This window comes from Pinus tabuliformis, chromosome Q, assembly GCF_031772625.1.
Source record: "Pinus tabuliformis cultivar Carrire ecotype Pingquan chromosome Q, CPIR1, whole genome shotgun sequence".
Lineage (NCBI taxonomy): Eukaryota > Viridiplantae > Streptophyta > Pinopsida > Pinales > Pinaceae > Pinus > Pinus tabuliformis.
This window is the reverse complement of record NC_142296.1, coordinates 177,542,903-177,564,300: the sequence shown is the minus strand read 5'-3', so window position 1 is coordinate 177,564,300 and position 21,398 is coordinate 177,542,903.

The window sequence follows — 21,398 nt, the reverse complement described above, 5'->3', positions numbered from 1 at the left end:
CAGTTAACCTTGGAGGAGAAACACCATACAATAATGTCATAGCTGGATGAATGAACAAGTCTATGAACTCACAGTATGTGTATGGTGATACAGAAGTGCAATGAAAAATAGAGGTCCAAAACACAACTGACCTTGGATTCCCCTGGGCATTAACTTGCTTCAGGGGAATGAGGAAGCTGCCTGGTTGATAAAACAAGAATAGATGGTAAATGTAGGAAGTGTATCTGAATAGTCTTTCCCTTTGCATATTCATCAGCTGGTCATGGATCCTATCTGTAATATATGTGGCATAGTCATAATGTACAGCTGGAGGCTTTCCAGGAGAGAATATAGACAACATTGCCATTATACTATCATCCACATCCTCCACTCCCTTGAACCCTAGGACATCGCTGATCAAATCCACTAGCATTCTGCCCAATTCATTTAAGTATACATATCCAATAGGAGGAGTTCTGATGGCTTCAGAGCCTGGTTGTACAAACATCTGGTTGATTTTGATGATCTGGTCATTTGACAACCTAGTCCCCTTCTTTATCAAGTTCTGTATGTAGAGGGGGGTCAATGGTTTTGCAGTGTGGAAATGCAGCATCTCATTTATGCTCTCTGGGGTGATATGGAACAGAATTGAGCCTGTGGGGCTGAGGACAGCTCTTTGGCATGGATCATAGCACTCCTGGCATCTGTGTATCAATTCTGGCATAGGATTTAGCTGGGGGAGGTTGTAGATGGGCAAGTTTGAGTCCCAAATCCCTAGGATATCAGCTCCACTAAGGTGTTGGGCTTTCAACTCATTTAGCAACTGAATATTGTATTTAGAGCCTAATGGAAACCAATCCAACATTTGATAATCCATATCTCCCAGAGCTTTCCATTCTAACTCCCTATGAGGGGTATTGAGAGGCTTGATGTTCAATGCAATTGGAGTTTCCATGGTCTATTAAGCTTCTGATTTGCAGGTGAACTGGTTGAAGTAAGCAGAACAACATAGAGGTGATTACTTGCAATGAAAGTGTGAATTTCAGGGACCAGAGGGTGAATTGAGCACACAACAATTGAAATACTGTTTAACAGATTGATAAAGACAAATAGCAGGGCTGACCAGATCTTTTCTATGGTGAATTTAGCCAGCAGAGGTTTCTAGCTCACGGTTGCGCGAGCTACCTGTGAATTCAGGTTGTTTCAGTCGAATGGAGGTTTCGTAAACTGTTTGTTGTCTTGCCAGAGGGAAATAGGTGCAGGTTACTGGATACTGGACGGTGAATTCAGTGTTTTTAACACTCCCTTAACAGTTTGTTCGAAGAAATTTGGACAAAAACCAGGTGCAGAGAATAATTTCGAAAAATACCTTGCAGATTATCACTGATAGTTGCAAATGCAGGTACGGCGGAGGCGCCCCTGGTTTCAGAGTTGAACGGTGCAGGTTGGCGCTAGTATGGTCGTCAAATTCATGCAGCAATAACAACAGTCTCTTTCGGCAAAAGTAGAAAAAACGCGAAATTTTGGCTTAAAATAGATTTTTGGCAATATTGGCGCGCTTTTGGGATGACGTCAGCATGATGTCATCAGGTGGGGTCGGAGTCGGATGACGTCAGCATGACGTCACCGGGTGATGTGGCAGGCCCTGGTTGGTCCATGGATGAGCTGAAGTGGCGGACATGTCAGCGTAGGGACGGACGAATGAGGTGATGCGACGGCGGGGTGGCGGCGACGTGGCTCTGACGTAGGCATGACGTGGGACCAGCAAACCGGGCGGTAATTGCAATAGTGGTTACGGTTTTTCTCGGACCGCTTACGATACGGCCCTGGTTTTGTCAGAGGCCGCTCCGAGAGACTCGAGAGGGTGACGCGTGGCCGAGGACTGACGTAACCCTTCGTCATTTTCTCGGGCGCTAACCGTCGGGCGTGGGGGCCGCTCCGATATCAATGAGGGCCGTCGGATCATATGGGTCCGATCCGACGGTGGACGGAAGGGCGATGTGATCGAACAATACGGAGGGGGGGCGGGTTTAATTTATTATTTGTTTTGGAATATGCGCCCGGCGGAAAACATTAGGATATGGGTTTTTGTAAGGTTTTCAATGTATTTTGGAAAATCAAATATATGCGCCGAAACTTTGGAAAAGCGGTAAAAGGTGGGTTTTTGGGTTTTTTCATAATTTCAAAGGGGTTATGGGTAGGAGGGGTTTTTACAAGGTTTTTCTTTACAATCAAAGGCTTAATGGGTGGAATGACTTCAAAGAAGGGAGAGGGGTAAGGTTTAGGTTCATCAAAGTGACCAGATGCCAATTTGATCCCTGACAGAGGATTTATTGGCTATAATGCCAAGGGGAGGGATATTTATACAAAATTTGGGGTTTATACACCATGGTGTTAATACTAGTAGGGGAAAGGTAACATGGGGGATTTACATAGTAGAGTTAGAGTTAATATGGGGGAAAATGTGAATGAAGGGGAAAATCACTAAGTTTATTTGAAACTTACTTAGTTTAGGGAGTAGATCAAAATGAAAAGAGTTTTTAGACAAGGAATGTGGCTTCTGAAAAGATTAAGAACCACCATGAAACCATAATCTCTCCCATGAATCTCAGCTGATGAAGGAGTGTTAGTAATGAAATGGAAAGGGGAAGAAGGGAGGTTAGACATGCTTCTTGCTTGCTGCAACTTGATGAAGGATGACACCCTCTCAATTCATTGATTTTTCTTTGGTAAACAAAGTTAGCACACATGCAACTTATAAGAGATGACCCTTCTGCAACCCCAACTGCCTACCCATCTATTTGCCTAGCATTTTTTATTTCTTCTTGGAGGGTGCACTTGGACTTGCAGACCCTTACTTGCCTTTTCTTTTCTTTGGCTTTTTCTTTTGTTTTTCTATCTACTTCTACCCTTATTTCTTCCAAGGTCCCAGATTAAGCTGTTGGGAGCCTTTTTACTCTACCTAAACTACTTGTCTGCCAAGATTAAACAGTTTGGACAGACTCCTTTCTCTATTCTACAACTGAAAATTTAAAACATGACATGATCCAGATTAGATTGTTGGACCATCCATCAAAATTTGAGTCCATACCAAGCTATAAGCACAGATTGGATTCTCTTGGAAATATGTGATCTTTGAATCATCAAAGCAGAGCATATTTGGACCTCTTCATAGCCAATCCTGAAATATGAAACCTATTGGTATAGGTAGCTAACATATTCATTAGTTGTATTATGAGTTAATAACTTGTGAATTAATTAATAACTAATTCACCCAACTCATCTCTAGTCTATTTTCCAGTTAGACTAAATACAACCAGTTTAACAAAGCTAAACTGAACACAACTCCATCAACTCCACCAAACTCAATTGGTTGAGTTCTAATTGAAGTCATGCATGCAACAACTCAACTAACTCATAAGAAAAGCGTATTTCCTTCTGACAGCTGCATGTGCCACCTCTGTAGCTCAAACTGAAGTGCTCCAAGAGAATAAGATTAAGTTTATAGTCCAAATATTATTGTGAGATAATAATATTTGACTTTTCTATTTTTGACAGCCAGTCTAAAAATAGACTTTGATCACTCACACTGTGATCACTCAAACTTTCATCAAAAATAGAAGTCCATCTATTTTTTCCCAACTTGATCAATCATCCATAAACAGCAACCTGCGATCCATAGACATGATCTATATGTCTAAAAATAGACATAGTCTAAAAATAGACTTGCGCCAAAAATATCCTGCAGGCCCACTTAGTGAAGGTGACTCTTTTCACTAAGCTCCATCATCTTGTTGCAATCTCAACGCTCCCTCTCGACAAGATATGGATTATCAGCAACCCCTATCCTGCCTCGGTGGTACTCGAATTTGCTCCTGGTGAGAGCCTTCGTCAGAATATCAGCATCCTGATCCTCTGTTGGAATGTATGAAAGTAACATGATCCTCCGCTGCACACAATCTCTGATATGATGGTACCTGATGTCAATATGTTTAGATCTATCATGAAATACAGGATTAGCCGAGAGTTTAATGCAACTCTGGTTATCACAGTAAATCACAGTAGGATCCAAATGAGAACCGAACAAACCAACTAGGATCTTCCTCATCCATATAGCCTCGCATGCAGCCAAACTTGTTGCCATATACTCGGCCTCCGCTGAACTGAGTGCCACGGATCTCTGTTTCCTGCTGTACCAAGAAACTGTTGTCGATCCAATACTGAAGACCCCTCCTAATGTGCTCTTTCTGTCTGTTGGGCTCCCTGCCCAATCTGCATCCGTGAAGCCACATAGCTTCACCTCATCCTCCTGTCTATACCACAAACCATATCCCGATGTGCCTCTCAAGTAGCGCAATACATGCTTGCCCGCCTTCCAGAAGAGCTTGGTAGACTTAACCATAGCTTGTGAAAGCTGGTTAACTGCATAGCATATATCAGGTCATGTATTGACCAAATACATCAGCGACCCCACCAACTGTCAATAAACAGTGGCATCCACTTCTTCTCCCGAAGTGGCATCCTCCTTCCTCCAACCTCCAGGAAGAGGAGTATCAACAGGCTTGCAGCCATGCATGTTGAACTTCTCCAGTATCTCCCGAGCATACTTGCCCTGAGAAACAAACAGTCCACCACTGTGCTGCCATATTTCCAATCCTAGGAAATAGTGAAGGAGGCCCAAATCCTTCATCTCAAACTCTGTAGCAAGATCCTTCTTGCATGACAATATCAACAGCTCATCACCCGTTAGAATCAAATCATCAACATACAGTACAATGATAAGCAACTTACCCTCCACCACAATCTGGTATAGGTTCGGATCCGCCTCGCTCTTGGAGAATCCAAGTCCTGTGAAATAGCTATCTATCCGTGTGTACCAAGCACGTGGTGCTTGCTTCAACCCATACAACGCTCTCTTGAGCCTACACACATGCGACTCGCTGCTTAAGACTTCAAAGCCTTCGGGTTGCTCAATGTACACCTCCTCCTCAATGACTCCATTGAGGAACGTAGTCTTCACATCCATCTGATGAATGTGCCATCCCATCTGCGCTGAGAGAGCAAGAATCGTCTGTATGGAAGAATACCTTGCGACAGGTTGAAAGGTCTCCTCATAATCGATCCCCTCAATCTGTGAAAAGCCTCGGGCAACAAATCTTGCCTTGTACTTCTCCACACTCCCGTCAGCTGCCTGCTTAACTTTGTAGATCCATCTCGAACCCACCATTGATTTCCCTTCCGGTCTAGGAACAATCTCCCATGCACTGTTTCTGACAATAGAATCATACTCTTCCACCATGGCGTCTACCTATGCGGGATCCTACACAGCTTCCTCGAAAGAGGATGGCTCAGTCACAACACACTTTCTCATAAGAGCCACGTATCCAGTGTACCGATCAGGTGATTGTCTCTGCCTGCGTTGGGCTGTAGGTGGTCCTACAACTTTCTCTGCATCTTGAGCCAGTCGCTCAGCTTCTGTCAAGCACTTTCGCCCTCTGATGGTTGGCGCTGCATGAGTGGTCTCTTCCACTCCATGAACCTCGTCCTATGGCTGATCCACGTCCTGAAGCTCATCCTTAGGAACTAATAGCTCCTCATCTACATGCAAGTGTAGCTCCCTCTCAAGCGAACACTTCATGGCTTTCTCCTCCTGAAATTTTATATCCCGTCGCACAACAGTTTTACCACTATCTGGCAAATACACATGATAGTTGTGGGGCGTATCAGTGTACCCCACAAATATCCCAACCTCTGCGGTCGGCTCCAACTTCTTCCTGGCATCCTTTGTCACATGCATGTAAACGTTAGCACCAAAAATCCTCAAATGAGAAAGATCAGGCTTCTTACCAGAATAAGTCTCTTCAGGTGTACTCATGCCAATTATCCTATGAGGACAACGGTTCTGCACATAAACTGTTGTATTGCATGCTTCCGCCCACAAGTGAAGGGGTAGGCCCTGATCATGCAACATTGCCTGTGCAGCACCCACAATCGTTCTGTTCTTCCGCTCAGCTACCCCATTCTGCTGTGGGTTATGGGGAGATATGAGCTCTCTACGAATCCCTTGTCTTGCAGAAATCCTTGAACTCATCCGAGATGTATTCACCCCCATTATCGCTCCTAAGAGCCTTCACCTTCTTCCCCGACTCCTTCTCAACCAGTGCTTTGAATTCATAGAACTTTGAATATGTCTCGCTCTTCTTCTACATGAAGAAGATCCAGCACTTACGAGAGAAATCATCAACAAAAATCACATAATACCTGTGTTTTGTTGTCGAAGCAACTGAGAAAGGTCCACACACGTCTGTGTGAATTCTCTCAAGGATCGTCGTGGCGCGACTATCCTTCTCGTGAAAGGTGGATTTCCTAAACTTCCCCAACGTACACCCCTTGCACTGATCTGACTGCGCAAGTGTGCCTTTAGGAAGCCCTGTAGTGATCTGCTGCAGTATCTTCAAGGCTACATGGTGAAGGTGACCCAAACTCCTGTGCCACAACTCGCCATCATCCCGGCTCACCAATCCTTCTGCCTTGCCTGCCATTGCTGTGCATCCATCTACATGCAACTGATAAAGGTTCCTCACTCGAACCCCTATCTTCCGGGTCTCACCAGTTGTCTTGCTGCACAGGAAGGCCTTTCCCTCACTGAAAACAACATCATACCCCTTGTCTTCTAACATCACCACTGAGATGAGATTCTTCTTCAATCCTGGAACATGCATGACTTCCTTCAATACAAAGGGTTTACCAGACTCCCTCTCAAAGGAAATGGTACCGATACCGGTCACACTGTATCTACCATCATCTCCCATCTCGATGTGCACTCCAAGATCTTTGTCCTCCAGATTAGAGAACAAATCTCTATCTCCCGTCATGTGAAAAGACGCACCACTGTCCAAGAACCACACTGATCCCATCACACTTGAAACCAAGCATGCGATCAATGAAAAATCAAGCTCAAACTGAGAAGCTAAGGCCTCTCCCCCTGCAGATCCAGCAACTTGCTTGTTCTTCTTCTTCTGCGGACAATTTGTGGCATAGTGTCCATGCTGGTGACAGTGAAAACACTTCACCTTGGACATGTCCTGCTTCTTGCCTTTTGCACCGGAATGAGAAGCTTTCTCGTTCTTCCCCTTCTTTGCTTTGGCAGCCAAATCACAATTTTCTTCATCAGATACCTTTGATGAAGATCCATTCTCACCTTTATTGTTTCTGAGTTTATCCTTGAGCGCCAGGTCGCTCTTGCTTTGGAATAACATTTGCAATCCGTTGAAAGACATTTCAACAACACTGCTGCAAATTCAATTTTCCACCAGCTCCAAACTCAACCGCCTCCGATCTAAAATTCGTGAGAACACAATATTTCTCGTACAGAGATTGACTGTATGGGCATTCACTGGATATCTCACCTTCCAAAGGAAGGATGAATCCAGAGGCTACCTGGCCCGATTACAGACTCTGCCTGAAGAAACAGAATGTGAACACTTCCTGAATAGTAGATCTGATGATCAATCCTCGCTTGATATCCTGTAAAAATCTCTTCTACAAATCAAGCAGCTCCGATACCATGTAGAAATTTTTCTACAATTATCTAGCTCGCTCTGATACCATGTAGAAATTTTGAATAATTTAACACATATTCAATGGAGATTATCGTGATCATGTACTATTGCGGAAAACATACACAATACATAAGCTCCTCTATGTTGATCATCAATATAGCAGCATCAATAACAATAAAACATCAAGAGCATTCACACATTAACACAATATGTATCCCGGGGAAAGCATCTCGCTAAAAACCCCAACTATCTGTATATTAATGATTGATTCATGTAACATTACACAGCATAATACTTCTCACAAGTATCTCCACCTCTGTTACACACAATACAACTCAGATCTGATCTCCAAATCTCTTCCACTGCTTGCCTGCCTCCACTGCTTAATACCTGCTCAAGAACTGATCAGAATGGCTCACCAAACTCGTTTTTCACCTGCAAAATAGTCACTCACACTTTGTTGGACGTGATCAAAAGCTATAATGTGGGAAAATACGTGAGCAAACTCATTGGCATACTCAATCCCTTGATTGTGCAAGATCTGGTGCACAACTATAGTCACAACTGATAGCAATCTGATTCTATACCACCTGTCCCTGTTGAACTGAACATGCACTGACATGCAACTGAGTTAACTGATGTATTCATTAGTTGTATTATGAATTAATAACTTGTGAATTAATTAATAACTAATTCACCCAACTCATATCTAGTCTATTTTCCAGTTAGACTAAATACAACGAGTTTAACAAAGCTAAACTGAACACAACTCCATCAACTCCACAATCAACTCCACCAAACTCAACTGATTGAGTTCTAATTGAAGTCATGCATGCAGCAACTCAACTGACTCATAAGAAAAGAATATTTCCTTCTGACAGCTGCATGTGCCACCTCTGTAGCTCAAACTGAAGTGCTCCAAGAGAATAAGATTAAGTTTATAGTCCAAATATTATTGTGAGATAATAATATTTGACTTTTCTATTTTTGACAGCCAGTCTAAAAATAGACTTTGATCACTCACACTGTGATCACTCAAACTTTCATCAAAAATAGAAGTCCATCTATTTTTTCCCAACTTGATCAATCATCCATAAATAGCAACCTGCAATCCATAGACATGATCCATATGTCTAAAAATAGACATAGTCTAAAAATAGACTTGCGCCAAAAATAGCCTGCGGGCCCACTTAGTGAAGGCGACTCTTTTCACTAAGCTCCATCATCTTGTTGCAATCTCAACAAAATAGAATAGCCACCACTCCTTATATTTAATTGTCACGGCTACCATACTGCTAGATCTCAGGACGTGGTTATTCACGTGTCCGTTTGGCAGCGCAGAATTTAGGAATTAGTTGTAGCATCCTCAGTTATAAATAACGCGTTATAATATGCTTGATAGCTAGCTTTTTATATGTAATCTTGAATATTTTATGAGCCCACTGTGTCGTGCTCTATTTTCATGTTTTGACTGCATTCTAATATATGAGAAGACAATGTTCTTAAAGTTCAGTTTGTGACTGATTGTTCATTGGCCGAGGTTGCAGAGGGCCCCTATACACCAAGGCTCTGTAACTACTGTATAGTTTCTTGCTTTCCTTCATTATGTTATTGTTTCCATAATCATTTGCTTGTACATATATTACACTGTTCTGATATTCATATTAACTGTTGTCCATACTTTCTTTTATGCTTTCTCATGATTGTTAACTGATCAGTGTTTCTCTTTCAGGTTCTTGTAGACAGCCCGGGCAATTTACATAGTTTTTAATGACTAATGACATGAAATCATCTTGTCCTTCTTCTGATTTATTTTCTGAGTTTTAATTCCAGCATTTTCATTTCTTTCAGTTCTGTTTTGCTCATTTACTTTCATGCAATTTAGATATCATATTACTCCATTTGTTTATGATTACCTCCTATAGCCAGAGCGACTCAAATAGTGAGGAATCAGAATATGAGTTGATGTAGTATGAGTTAGTTTACTTTTCTGCAAGTTAGTGATTAGATTACTCATGTCATTTTCAGGGATTGAAGTATGAATGCGTAGTTTAATCTTAGTTTCATTTTATGCAATTTCATTTCATGCAATTTAGATATCAAATTACTCAATCTGTTTATGATTACCTCCTATAGCTAGAGCGAGTCGAATGGTGAGGGGTCAGAATATGAGTTGAAGTAGTATGATTTAGTTTGCTTTGCTTACAGTCTTTGAATTGCTTTGAGTTCATTTTTTTTCTCTTTTTATACAACAGCAAGGATACTAGGCTTCATTGTCACTAGCTCACTGTTTTGGTACATTTTTATTTTCTCTTAGGAATTGATTTCATCACAGCAAGTTTTGAAACCTTTTTGAGAACTTTAAAGTTTGGAAAATCATTGTAGAAGTCACCATTGCCATCCATACTTGAATTTCAATTCTGCAATCTCACATTAGGGAATCAACAGAAGATAAACCCAAAAACTCAAAAACGACAAAGAAATAAGAAATCAGTTATCTTGCATACACAGTGCACTTCACTTCAGTAGTTTACGACTCTCGGATTGACATTTTAAATAGAAATTTAGGACACACTAAATTGACCAAACAGAGACTGGGCATTGTTATATGATTCTAGGTTTAAAGACTTCAAGGGCAAGCTAAGGACAAGATGGCCCGAACCTTATGTGGTGGAAATATGCCATGACAATGGTTTAGTGCAAATCAAAACTATTGATGAAGAAGCCATTCCATTGCTAGTTAATGGAAACCGATTGAAAATGTACAAGTGGCCTTTATCAAAACAAGAGTTCATTGACAGTATTAATAAGACATTGATGATGGTAGAGAAAGTTCCAACTCCTCCCTCATTAGGTCACTGAAAAAGGAAAAAAGAATAAGGATTTAGGTGAAAACCTCCATGAGGTGCCTGAGTCCCATATTTGGGTTGAAAACCTCATGAGGCAGCCCAAGGATAAAAAAAAATGAAAAAGAGTAAGAAGATCCCTAGGTGAAAACCTTCCCTGAGGTGCCTAGGGTAGATATCTAGGGTGAAAACCTCTTTGAGGCAGCCTAGGTGTTTTTAAAAATATATATATAATAATAAAAAAAGAAAAAACATAATTGTTATTTGTAGGTGGGTGAAAAAGAGAAGCAATGAGCAAAGAGAAGATCCAAAGGGAACCCTACCTCACATATATTCATCTCCTCCACTCCTTACCATGCATCCCTCCATCAATTCTATTGTTTTTCACTTCATTGCTTCAATTAAGGTGAAGATTTTGTTTTCTAATAGAATCACCTCAACCATTACCATCATCCCTACATCCACATACACTCCTACTCCCACTGTCCATTCATTACAACATCCTCACAATACCATCCAACAACATGATCAAGAAATTCTAAGGGAGACACCAAACATTGCCAAGTGGTAATCCAGGAGCTCCACAACAGCAACAACATCAGATCTTCAGTCACAGACACCTGAAAAAGCTAATAAACCAGCAACAGACAACATAAGAGGATGAAGAATGACCATCAAAAACACCTCTGATCTTTAACAACTGCAGCATGGCATCAAGACCACATGTAAGTATCCCACTCACTCACTCAAATGCATCATTTGATCAAAAGTTGTAAAGGTTAAGAGGTAGTTGGTTTATAAGTGAAAAGGTGGCAAAAAGGAAATTCTTTAATAAGTCAAAAGAGAATGAAAAATTCCATAGATATAGTGTTTTTATGGCAACCATTTGAGAGCACTTGAAGAATTAAGATTTGGGGTAGAAACACCAGTTCACCAAAGACTCAGCATACCCCATATCTTAATGCAATTACTCATAGACTCTAGCAGCAAAGTAAAGGAAGGAAATCCCTAGCAGTTATTTCACCATGGGTTGATCAAGATCCTCATTAAGGATGCCATCAAAAGCCTCAAGATCCCCATAACATGGTCAGTCTTTAGAAACTTACCAATAGAGGATGACATCAAAACCCTCACCTATAATGTTAGTCCTTCTGTCAGTAAGGAGGAGGAAAAACAAGAAGAAGAAGATACAGAGCTAGATAGGGATGAGATGGATGAAGAAGAAACTAATACAGAGGAACATACAGAACACAAGGAGGATGATGCTGAAACAAAGGAAGAAACCGATGGAGATGAGAAAGAGCAGCAAAAGGAAGAAGATAATAAAAATAGAGAGGACAGTTGCAAGATAAGGAAACCAGCTAGCATGTATGGTTGGCCTCTCCTTGGAGGCCATCCAGTGTAGGATGCCAGCTAAATCCTATGCTCTTTACCTCAGAGAACAATGGCTGAAATTTCATATTAAAATACTAGCGCAAAGGAGCACCATGCAATTTCAGGACTGCAGACAGTTTATTGATCTTTGTGATCAAATTGCACTAAAGGATGGGGCCAAAATGGCTGAATTTTACTTGCATAACATGGCCCTCATAGACATGAATATTTGGGATCCTAATGCAGAGCTAGGAGACCTACAATTAATGGCTTTGGAATCATCAATGAACCATGAGAAGTCAAGGGCTACAGAGATGAAAAGAATATTGGCTAAAGAGAAAAATAAACCTCTTTTTATCAGGTTTGAACAATCAAATCCAATGGCCCTAATCAACACCCATAATCTAATTGAAAATGATCCTCAGCTAGCACCTGGATATCTTTTTTCCCAAGAGCAAGCAAATTCACATTTTGAAAATATGTTTAGGTTGCTAAGAGATGATAATACACATGCCTGCTAAAGGAAATGGAACACACTACCACACAATTTGAAGATCAAAGAATATCAATCCCCTCAAAGGTTGAGAGAGGCACTCAATAGAACACCTATGTATAAGCAATCAATGCAAAGGTTGAAGGTCAATTGAATAGGCCTAAAACTCAGTCCACCACTACTCCTAGGGATGCTAGAAGGGAGAAAAGAAGAAGAGGAAAAGAGGCAGTGGGAATAAGGAGAAAAGAAAGCAGGCTTCTATCAACAAGAAGAAGAGAGCACAGTAGAAGCATGGGATGTTAGAGAGGCTACCAGAGCCATGAAGGACATGGACATTGACTAAGTTGCTAAGAGGATGAGAAACACTTTCAGTAGGGGGGTGATGATAAGCCTCATCATTGAGTAATTATATGGTCATTAATTGGCCTTAATTCAGCTCCTAACTTAGTCAAACCAACTATTCTCACAACGTATTGCATATTTTTTATTATATTTTGTTTACGAAATGAGTTAGAGTTTGATATGTTGCTTTGTGGTCTAATGTGCATGAAATGCGGGAATAAAGGATAAAAGCAAGGAAAATGTAGTTATAAAGGATAAAAGAAAGGAAAATGTAGGTATAAAGGATAAAAGAAAGGAACTATGGCTAAGACCTTGGTAAAGATAGAATGGGACAAGGGAGACTAATTATAGGAGGTAAATCCTCCTCATTTACTAACCCTCCATTCAAATATTCCTCCACCAACTCGGAGTGCAAACAACTGTCACTTTGAAGACTAGAAGATAGCTGAGCAAGTGAAAAGGATAGAAACTAGTTTTTCTTGAGTTATAGGCCAAGCTTCCCTAATGGAAAGGAAGTTGTTAGAGACTTCAAATGTATAAATAGAGAGGCTTAGGACCTCAATAGGATTCAGACTTCGATTATAAAACTTTTTTTTATTTCTGAGATGCAAGAGACTTGTGGCAGTTTGTTCTTTAATCCATGGTTTTTATAATAAGAATGAGTTATGTCTAAGCCAGCTTTGAGTTAAATCCGAGGGCTGAAGCTCTTGGGTTAGGGCTCGACCCAAGTAGCCAAAGCTCCTCTCTACTGTACATGTATGCTAGCATAGAGTTCTATTCGGTTTCTTTGCTTAAGTAGTTTCATGGTTTTCTGTTCATTTGCTTAAGTAGCCTTATGGTTTTCACTGTTTATTTGCTTAAGTAGTTGCACTTTCATTACAGCAACATAGCATAGATTATTCATGGTTTTCCAATTCATTTGCTTTAGTAGCTGCGTTTGATGTAGTTTACTTCCATTTGTGTTTTTTTAATTAGTAGGTTAGCTAGAGGAAAAAGATCACTATTAGGTTGTGCGCAGGTCTCTCAGCCTCATATCCTCCCTCTGGGACCATGACTTGAGGAAGGGACCCTTCAGCAACCCCAAAACATGGGTTTTTGGTTCTCGCATGAGATATGGAGTTTGTCGTTAGATGCAGTTATTTGTTCACCCGCACTGGTTTTTTTTGTCGTTTTCATTTAAAACTGCCTTCAGCATGTTCCTCATGCATTGCTTCCTCGTCATTTGATCACCAACAAACTTTCACAATCACCATCCGATTCATTATTTCCTCTAACTACTACCTCACGTGAAGTATTCCACTCAGTTTATCATCTTTAATTCCCCATTGTCGATCTGCCTCACTTGATTCAATGGCTATCACGTCACCTCCACACCTTTAGGCACTTTAAACCCCGACCGTTGATCTGCCTTGCCTGATCTAACAACTGTTGCTTCACCCGATCACCAATGAGCTTGGTCGATCTCCACCGTTGATCAGCCCCTCCTGATCCAACGGCTATCGTGCAATCTCACGCAGATTAGTGCACGAACATTATTCACTTGAGAGCACGCAAGAAATGTAGTTTTCTCATGCTACGTGTCATGTCGTAAGGCTAATCACGTGAAATTTCAAAATACTGCTTATATCCTGAAGGGCGCACAAGAAACTACTTACCGCCTTAGAAACCTGCTCCATCATTTCCACACATTTTTTTTCCCGTGATACGATCTCCTCCGTCCATCTCTTGACTTCATCCGTACAATCAGATCTCTGTCATTCATCGCTCCTGTTAACCTTGTCCGTCCATCTCTTGACTTCATCCCCATGATTAGATCTCAGTCATTCATATCCTTTGTTACCTTGATTCATCCATCCACTCACTTAACTCCTCGTGATACAATCTCTGCCATTCATCCTATTCATCAACCCCGTTCATCCATTTATTCACTTAAGCCCCACGATAAGATATCTACCATCCATCTTCTGTTTATTGATCGATCCAATGGTCCCTATGCGCTACTACATCCTTACGTCTGCTTTCCATTGATTTCTATCTCTGATTGCTTTTTCCGCTTGAAACCCAATTAAGCCTAAGTTTATTTGTTGCACCTTAGTCTAGTCTAACGTTTTCTTCACTTCTACAACTTAGATAGCAGCATTAGATTAGTGTTAATTTATCAATTCTGCTTAGCATAGTTGTTTGGATGGTTAGTTAGGTTATGGTATGGTTTAGCATTTCATGCTGTTTTCTTCAATACTATAGTAGAAGTAGCTCTCCCCTAGGATAGATTTGCTCTTCTTCCATCAAAGAGTTAAGCTTCTTCTGACCCTATAGAAGTTTGGCTTGGAACTCCTGGGGTCTCTTGCCAAATGAGCAGTGACAACAGGTAGTACCTTCACTTTTACTTGTGCATATAGCACTGTCACCTCCAATTTTGTACAAACCTTGAGTTGATAAGTAAAGCTGGTAGCCCTGGGAGTTGCAGCATTCTTGTTGCAACAACTAGGCTCATCAAAATCGTTGCTTGTATTTGTTGCATGTGTTTTTCTCTTTTTTCTCTGATGTTGTTCCTTGATATGCAGGTACTGGATGGTGATGCTGATGAATACTCACAGTGTTGGTGGGTTCCCTCTTGTTAAATCCCCCTGTCATGTTTCTATGATGGATGTGGAGGGTTGTATATGTCTCCTTATCAAATTTAATGGATGAGGAATTTTAGATGAAAATTATGTATATACAATTCCTCTAGACTACAATCCTTTTTCAACACAATAGAAGGATTTTATATATTCTTTTCACTTGGAAAAATGTGGGAAAGTTCAGCTCCTACATCATTATCACTTTCTAATGAATCCAACCTCTGTTTCTCCCTTTTAAAACTGCACACTACCGATCTTGTAGGTTTTCAGGACATCGTTTTGTAGCCGACTTGTTTTGTCCATATCTACCCAATGGTATAATGGATTGACCTGAAACTTTCTAAGCATGTTGCCATCATCATTATGTTCCTCCCCATAAAAACAATTTGGATAATGGATGTGGGGATCTCGAGAAAAACTAAAAATGGCAAAAGGTGATGGAGGCCAATTTCTTGGAAACCATGCATTGGAATTTTCTGACATTGCTTGGGCATGTTACCATCATCCATATGCATCTACCCATGAAACATATTTTTAAATGGATGCACAGATATCGCGAAAATGTAGAAATGGTTGTAGGTGATGGAGGTTGATTTCTCAAAAACTGTGCACTGGAATTCGCTAAAAATTCTTGAGCATGTTACCATCATCCATATGCATCTCCCACTGAAACATCTTGGCAAATGGATGCATGGTTTTCAAGTTATGGAAAAAACAAATTTCTGTTGTATGTATTTTTGTATCTTGTAGTAAAACAGAGCATCCTATAGTTTTTTAGGACAACAAGCAAACTTAATGGTAGAAGCTTTCAAATGATGGGTGGATGGTGGAAATAGATGGTGATGAATTGACATGGCCTTGGCCTTGTTGGAGCATTTGAGTAAAGGAGGATAAAGTCAAAATTTGACTTCTTTTGACTAGGTTTGACCTATTTTTTCTTTTCTATGGTGCCAACTTGTTTTTGTTCCTTGTAGATGTTGGAGAGTACATACATTCATTAGAGAGATACAAGAAGCAAATATTTTTTTATTTTTTCCTTTTTTTTCTTCTAGGCCTACTAGTTGCCTCAAGGAGGTTTTCAATTAGTAGGTATACCTAGGCGCCTCAAAGGAGGTTTTCACTTGGAATCTTTTCATTTTTCCTCTCTTTTATTTTTTCCCAACCCATTGACTGCCTCATGGAGGTTTTCAATCAACGAACCAATCTAAGGTACCTCAAAGGAGGTTTTCACCTGATATTTTTATTTTTTCTCTTATTTTTCAATTTTAATTTTTTTCTACCCTACTCTACTTGAAAAACAAAATCACTTTCAAGTATAAGAATACTTCCAATGGAGCCAAGTGCACGTCAAGATAACATACAGACTGATGTGTAGGTTTGCAATATATGATTTGACATGTACCTATATCTCAGAGACAAAATGATTTTACTTTGAAAGGATCAAGCATAGTTGAAGAAGAGAGTGATGTTGCAACTTAGTGACTGTTTGGAACCAAACCTCAATATAACTTTCATGCCCTTGGTTTTATTTCTTATCTAGATTATTCTTCATGTCTTCTTCTACCATGACCTTCAAATATTCCTCTTTTTGTTGATTGTTCTCTTGAATACATGGATGATTTGATGGTAACGATGAAGGAGCTCTCTCAATCTCTGATTTTGATGTCTTCTCTTCATCAAGTGCAGCCCATGATTCTGTGGTCTTCTCATTTGAGCCTTCTTCTTCTTAATGTGGTCCTTCAATGATATCAAGATAATGTCTTTTTTGCAATACTCTTCCTAAGCTATGGTGAATACCATTGATCTCAAGAGGAGATGTTTGGAAGCATTGTACCTCAGCATTGTAAGTGGGTTGAGCTACTTCAATGTGTGGGTTTGGAAATGGTGGTACAAGTAGTTGAGTGGGAGTGGATATTTGAGATGGATGTGGTTGGGGTTGTGGTTGTAGTGTAGGCGAATGGTAAGGATAACATGGAGTTGGGTAAGGATGATATTGAGGAAAATACTAAGGATATTGTGGATGGCTCCCATAAGTTCCTTACCAACCTTGTTGCGAATATTGGTTTTGGGGTTGAGATGACAATTGTTTCCAAGGAAAGGGTGTGTTCCAATTACTTTGAGGTGTGTTAGAGTCGGACTGGCCATCCCTCCGTCAGAGATCAAAACTCTTTTTGCATTTCATGTTTAGGTGTCCCATCTCACTCGATCAGTTGCATTCTGTTAGGAGCATGCCATAAATCTGTCGGAAGGGATTTTGTCATTCATTCCCCTCATGCTTTGCATTGCTGGCTTAGGTCTCGTCATCAAAATCAAGTCTTATAAGTCATTTGCAGTCCTATTTCAATTTCTAGGTCATAACAGTCATTTTAGTCATTAGGTCTAAGTTTAATCAATTTGGTCTTCGACAAAGTCTAATAAAGCCAGTAGGCCAGAGGGAGGTTCTTGATAAGTTTTTATTTCAAATATTTTTATGGATGGATTATGACTTTTCTTCAAAACTCTGTTTTGAAGACAAGTCGACATTTCGTTTTTTGTAATAATTTTCCAAAATTTTCAATTCTTGAATTCTTCAAGCGCAGTCCTGGTCTCCTTTTCCAAATCCCATGTTAGCTATTCCTGCAAAAACTTGCCAAGAAATCCATCATTTCAACCAAAAAATCAAGGAGGAAACAAAAAGTTAGAGTTGTATTAATTATGAAGAAGTGCAAATTTCAAAACATTACAAAAATGGGTTTTGAGGAACCAAAAATCAAATCAATGTCTTTATAAGCTTTTTCCATGAAGATCAATGTCATTTTTCTTGCCAAGGTCAAAGAAAAGCATTTCAAATTGAATTGGGTGATCAAGTGCATGTTTTGGGGAGAAATAGCTTCCAGTTAGCCAGCGCGACGCACTGGGAGTTTTCGTCCAATGTTATTCTGAACGGGCGAGACACACTGGGAGTTTTCATCTAGTGTTATTCTGAATGGGCGCGACACACTGGAAGTGTGAGGTGCATTGGGCTCTTGGTGCGGCGCATACAATCCACAGCCCGATATTGCTTGAAATTTGTCCAAGTTTCTCATTCCTTGCGTGGATTTGCCAGGTAGAGTTGCTATCTTGATGTTGCATCAAATTTTGTGATAAGTGTTGGTAGTTGTTGAGTCTTGAAAATGTCATTCATTTCCATTACACTTTCACTATTATGTCCATTATATCACCTCCATTTCACCTCCATTTCTCTACTATGTCACCACATTCATCCCACTTTCATTATCATTGGGCCACCTTTATGTTTTTCCAATCTTTATTATTTCTAAGCCTTTTAAGTGAATTTGTGGTTAAAAATTAGAAAATAATGTGCATATGCTTATACCTAACAAATGGGTTGAGGTTGTTGACATGTGTAGGTTGAAAGGAGACTTCTAGAAGACCCTTATGTGGCACTCTAAGGCCAAATTCGAATTTGGTTGGAAAGAATCATGGGATCATGAGGATATGTGTCACATATCCTAATTGTATTATAACTCTAAAAAGACATGTGTCTTATCAGTGCCTATTTTGATTAGGACTCTAGAGGTAGAGGGAGAGATTCATGGGCTATCATTAATGAGATGGCTCTCATATTTTTGTATAAATAGGAGATCTCTCTCCTTCATTTGTTAGTCTTTTTTTTTTAGTCCCTAGTTCTTAAGTTTGTAGTTCTTCCTTTATGGCTTTTGAAAGCTTTGGAGAACTTTGTTGTACTTTGTACTTTTGAAGAAATTGAATAAAGCTTTGATGTTCTCAACATGGAAGGAGATGTGAAGTAGATGTCATGGAGCATATTAGGATGTAAGGTAGAGTAGATTTCATTTTGTAAATATAGCTTTGTAGAATGTAAGGTAGATTAGATTTTTCATTCATGCAATTTTAATTCATGCAAGTGTGTTCAATTTTGCTTTGATTTCATGACTAGTGGCATGTGTGATCATCTTGTCTATGTTGCTGACCTTTATTTTTCTGCAGTTTGATTTTCATTAGTATCATTTCTTTAACTTGCACTTTACTTTCTGCTCTTAGATATCAAGTTGTTCATCTATTGATGGTTCTTTTTCCATAATCAAATAACTTTATTGGAGCCAAAACATCACGTAGTACAGCTTGGTTTAGTTTGCTTTAAGACTCACATTGCTGACTTGTTCATAACTGTTCTCACATGATAAATCTAGCTGAAAGGCAAAAAGGTTAAGAAAAGGTTAAAGTAGTGTGATGTGTCTCCTTTATGTAGTGTCACTTAGATTTCACATTGCTTAGATTAAGTTGAAGAGTTAAAATAGTGTGAGATAGTTGTTCTCACTTTTAATTGAATTTAATATAGATTTCATTTTCATTTTAAATCAGCAACAGAGATACTGGGCCGATGTCATTAGTCCTTTATTTGATGTCTTTATTTTCCTTTAAGCATTTGATTTCATAGGTGGTAGAGGGCCCCTGCCTTGTATAGTTGTCATTTTATTTTTGCATTTTATTTCACCATGTATATTAATTGTACATAAATTGCTTTCAAGTTGATTGTAGATTAGTGATGCACATAGCCTTGTAATGAACTAATGACGTGATAGAATCATCTTGTCCTTTTGCTGAAGCAGCAAGGATACTGGGTTTCATAGTCATTCTCTCATTATTTGATTATTGCATTTTATTTCGATTGAACTAGTTGCATTAAACACTTTAGAAAAGCAACAAGAACAAAACCCCAAAAACAACATAAACTACAAAACGACGAAGTAAGAGAAAGGTTAACTAAGCACATATGGTGCACCACACTTCATCAGTTTACGATACCCAGATTGATAATTTATGTAGAGCAATTTAAGACGTTAAATTGACTAGACATTAGTTTATGGGTGATAAAGGTTGAAACAAAAATCCAAACCCTACATCTAAAATTCCTTCAAAGGAAGTTTTTTGTGGGTTATAAAATCTTTGATTTGTCACCAAGGACTCTCCTCATTCCCCATTTCTCCCTTGTTTCCTCATTTCCTACCCCCCCCCCCCACTAAGCTCATCAATCCTACATTTTCTTTCCTACATTCAAATCCCAAAACCCCAAAACCCTAGCCCTTATAAAAATCTCCCAAGCCTATACGACATTTCCAAACCCTAAACCCTATTCCCATACATAAAATCCCCCTCCTCTCCCTAATATAATTTATTTCAATATTCCCTAATCCCCTACTATTTTCCCCTTCCTAACATTCCCTGGTTACATTTGTTTTTTCCCCTTGGTGGCAAAATCCAACTATATTGCATCACAACACAGCAGTTTTATACATCATTAAAGAGCAGCCCAATCACAGTTTATATACAGCAGCATCTTTTCTTCAAGGTATTTTGTACAGCGGTCATGGCATCTAAGCATTCATCGGACTATGAAGTGGAAACTCAAAGTGACTCACCCTTGGAAGAACAGGCACCCCAGAGGCCTCATAAAAGTGGCAGACATGTTAGGGAAGAACCGACCACCTTTACAGAATTGCGGACCTGCCCTCTTGCTATGCAGTGTTTTCAGCATCAGTGATGCTATGAGTTTTGTCAAAAGGTGGCTAGTGTTTAATTTCATCATGAGTTGGCTCGTATTTTTGTGCTGCACTTACATGGAGATCAGGCTACCTTAGCTGGTGTCATCTTCATGCTTACACCAGAATTTGTCTCATTAGCAACCAGTATACCGAACATTGGTGAACCATGGCACAAGAAACAGAAGATTGACTGGCAGCATTATGAGCCATACATTAAAACCAGTTTCTTCAGGCAGCTCAAGGGAGTGTTCCCGTTCCGATATCTAAAAGATGAATATGCTCCACTAATGAGATTGATCATGAAATATTTCAGCTGTGAGGGACGGTTCTCTCATCTTTATGCGTATCACATCAGGTTGCTCATGCATTTCACCAGGGTACGGATGATGAACATTCTGTATTTCATTTGCTAGAACATAGAGAGGATGACCACCTTTATACAACGTAAAACGCCTCATCAGCAACTTAACAGTGTCTATCATTTTTCTCTTATTAAGATTTTGGTGGTTCATCAGCTTGGAGTACAGGGCATCACTTGGGATGATTTCATCTCTCGTGACTTCTTCAGAGCTTCACGGGGATTATCAGAGGTTAAGCATGAAGGTGAACCTTCTCATCGCTATGAGCGCCAAGAGACC